Source organism: Macaca mulatta, chromosome 8 (genome assembly GCF_049350105.2).
Source record: "Macaca mulatta isolate MMU2019108-1 chromosome 8, T2T-MMU8v2.0, whole genome shotgun sequence".
Taxonomy (NCBI): domain Eukaryota; kingdom Metazoa; phylum Chordata; class Mammalia; order Primates; family Cercopithecidae; genus Macaca; species Macaca mulatta.
This window is the reverse complement of record NC_133413.1, coordinates 152438772-152442170: the sequence shown is the minus strand read 5'-3', so window position 1 is coordinate 152442170 and position 3399 is coordinate 152438772. Positions and strand designations below refer to the sequence as shown.

General features: G+C 58.8%; 1 long non-coding RNA gene across 1 annotated transcript; it reads right to left on the bottom strand.

Moving 5' to 3' along the window:
• Positions 1 to 423: 423 nt before the first annotated feature.
• Positions 424 to 2683, bottom strand: LOC144330563 (uncharacterized). The gene is made up of 2 exons (XR_013396860.1): positions 1324 to 2683; positions 424 to 717 (listed from the first exon to the last, which is right to left on the bottom strand). It is a non-coding gene; the product is annotated as an uncharacterized LOC144330563 (long non-coding RNA).
• Between the last annotated feature and the right edge of the window lie 716 nt (positions 2684 to 3399).

The following is a 3399-nucleotide window of genomic DNA, read 5'->3' as shown; positions in this document are numbered from 1 at the left end:
GGGCGTCTCCCGCTCACCCTTGGGTGGGCTGGGACGGCTGCATTTCAGATGCGGAGCCCAGAGCAGCAGAGCGGCAGGACAGCAGGACAGCAGGCAGCACACACTGGCCGCCGGGCACTGGCCAGGGCCTTGCTGCTGCCTTGGGGAAGAGGAGCGCAGGGGGTGGGGTACCCAGCAGGGGCTTCAGCCCAGGCTCACCGTGAATCCCAAGCCCACTTCAGGGTCCCAATCACAGCCAGGATCACCCGGGCCCGCAGAAGGGCCTCTCCCCTCCCAGCTCCCTCCCTGCTAGGCATCACCTGCCTCTCCCACAGGTGGGGCCGCCTCAGTGCCTGACCCTCACCGCCTGTTTCAGCTCCTGGCTTAAAATCCCCCTGTCCTTTTGGAGAACAGTGATAAGAAAAATGCCTCACAGAGCACAGCTTTTCCTGGAGCACAGAACACTTTATTTCATGTGACTGTCATAGACAGGACTCAGCCATTCCCACAGTTTCAATGACAGAAAACCATAGTCCCAGCAGGTAGGCCTGGCACCTCCTGACAGCTGAGAACCACCCACGAGAATTCAGACCCGGAATGCCATCTCCCGGCCATCTCCATCCCAGAGAGCAGCGCCAGGCTGGCTTTGGCAGGGCCTTCAACACCACGAGTTGATCAAGGATGAGGTTTCGGGTTCCTGAAGTCCTTGGAAGACACCTTGGTGAGGGCGGGCATCTCCTTGCAGAGAGAAGGGCGTTCTCATGCCTGCTTATGCTCATAAACAATTGATACGGCCCTAAGCGCATTACCTAGGCATGGCTAATTGGGAGGCTGAACTCAAACAGCAATGGAAATGAAGCCTCTCATGTCCCTGCCTGGGGATCGTGAGCTGTCCATGGCTTTGAAGTCCCTTCCTGGGCTGGGCGGCCTCATGTGTCCTCAGTGAGCCGCTTGTTCTTCTCAGAGGAATCCTCCGGGCCAAGGAACAGACCTTTCAGCCCCAGAAGGCACCTGGGAGCCTCCCGACTATAACTTCTCCAGCATCCGGCAGTCCTGGCCTAGCACCTGCCCTGGAACCAGATACCCAAGACCCGCCCAGCCCTTTGCCTGGCTCACTGCGCAGTGTTGGGAAAGTCGTTGGCCTCTCTGGGTCTCAGCACCTGGTCTATATGGTAACAAGAAGTACTCAAAGCTCACGCTTGCTTGGTGCCTTGTATGTGCCTGTTAGCATTGCCCGTGCGCATGCTAACTCCAGCCCCCACAGCAGCCCACTGAGGAAGGGGTAGTGAATGGCTAGATTTTCCTGATAAGGAAACCGAGGCACAGCAAGGCTAAGTCACTCACCCAAGGTCACACGAGTGGCAGATGCAGGACTTGGACTCAGTTTGGGGCCCTCCAGTTTCCAGATCTGTACTTTGCAAATGGAGGAGCGGCTCAGACACTCCAAGGGTTCTCTTCACTGTGGAAATCTGTGAAGTTCGTTCACTCACTCAATCACCAAGTCGCGAGCATGGCCCAGTGCCCCGGAGCTATGCTTCTGAGCAATGATTCTGTGGTCATGGCCCCCAGTGTGGGGGTTGCTGCACCCATGCTAGCCCCCTTGGGCCCTCTCTCCCTCCCTCCACTATCCAGCCCAGACCCTCACCCTCGGTTATGTCTCTGCAGACAATAGCAGCTCACTTAGAGCTGTGACCCAGCCCTTCCTACCGAGGGCTCTGGCACCCTGCCACCATGCCATGTCCAGTGGGGCCTGCCATAGCTGTTCATTTAGTGATGGCTGGCCAGGGCCACCATGAGGTGTCCACACAGATCTCCTGAACTCCCCACATATCCCCCGTGTAGCCACAGCCTCACCTCCACCCTCTGACGGGTCTGTTGTACCTGCCAGGATGGTGCCCTCTCCTGCCTGGTGATCCCCCCACAAGGACACACCAGAGGGCAACCATGGTTTGTGAGTCACTGGACATACTCTGTGCCCACTGATATACCCCCTCCCCTCCCCGCCAGGGACTAGGACCTCTGACTCTGCAGCACCCAGAGCTGCAGGGAAAAAAGCCCAGATCCCCTCCTGGGTCACTGGGACTGATGATACCGGGGGCTGCTCCTGCCTCACTCCTTGGTTCCTGGGCATCCTCCTGCCAGCGATGCAGGTGCACACAGAGATCCCGAACTCAGAGCCAATCCTGCGTCCTGGGACAGGGTCCCACCCCATAGACTTGCCTGGTACGAGCAGCTGCAGCGCTCTGTTGACTCCAGTTTCCGGGTGGGTGTCGTGTGATCTGGCCCGAGGGCCTATGCTTGTGGGCCCTCCCCCAGCTCTTCTGCTGTGATGGTCAGAGGGGGCCTGAGTCAGGGGATGAACACATGGGAGCTCTCAGACTGTGCTGATGGTGGAGGTTGGGCGGGCAGGTGGGAAAGGCAGATCCAGGCTTGGAATATCTTCCCCTCCAAGTGAGCTGCTGGCCTTTCCAGGATGGAAGGAGCGCAGTGTGGCCCATTGGCCACCAAGCGGTCAGTTGGCCTCCTCCAGGAATGAGCCGCGTTGGAAGCTGAGCTTTGGCCTTTGTGGCAGATGGGTGGGAGCAGGTCGCTGGGCCGTGGCCTTGGTCAGCGGGAGCTTACGCTGCTGCAGCCTCCACTGCTGGTTCCCTGGCAGCGTCAGTCATATGCCTGATAGGTTGGCTGGGCGGCTGGCGACAGTCTGGCCGGCCGCACTAGCCCCAATCGTTCTGTCTGCTTAGTGGCTTAGAGCATGTGCCGTAGTGACACTCCCCGGGGCATGAGCATGTGATACAGACGCCCTCGGACTTTACGCCCACCCCAGGCTGCCACCCCCCTGCGGCCACCCCGGACTGCTTGTCCTTGATTTTCCAATCTTTTCCATTGCACGTTCCTGGCCAACCTTGATAAGCCATCTTTCCCAGCCCATGAGTGCATACACCACCCTCAGGCCGCTTCTCCTTCCATGCCAGTGGTGGGACAGGACCACTGCCCAAGTGCTGCCCACTGGGTGACCTTCCCTCCCACTGTCTTTCAAGGTCACTCAAGGGAGGTGGCAGTGAAGCTGGTGCCCACGTCCAAGCCAGCCCTCCCACAAATCAGACGTTTCCTCCTCCTTCAGCGAGAACTGTGGTGTTTCCCACGGGGCTGCAGTGAGTGAATGGTGAGGGCAGCCAAGTGGGGGCTGTGAGCTCCAGGCTGCCTGTGTGTAGACTGTGGGCTCTTCGGCTCCTGGGGCTCGGTCCCAGGTACACCCACTTCCATCTCAGGCCAGACTATTGCTCGGCCCACCTCACCTTACGGCTTGTGGGCCTGCGTCTCGCACTGGGGCCACAAACTTCACAAGGCATCTTTCTTGCAAACTTTATAACGAACGATTACTCTTTACTATCAGAATCAACCCATGTCTGCCTGAGGTTG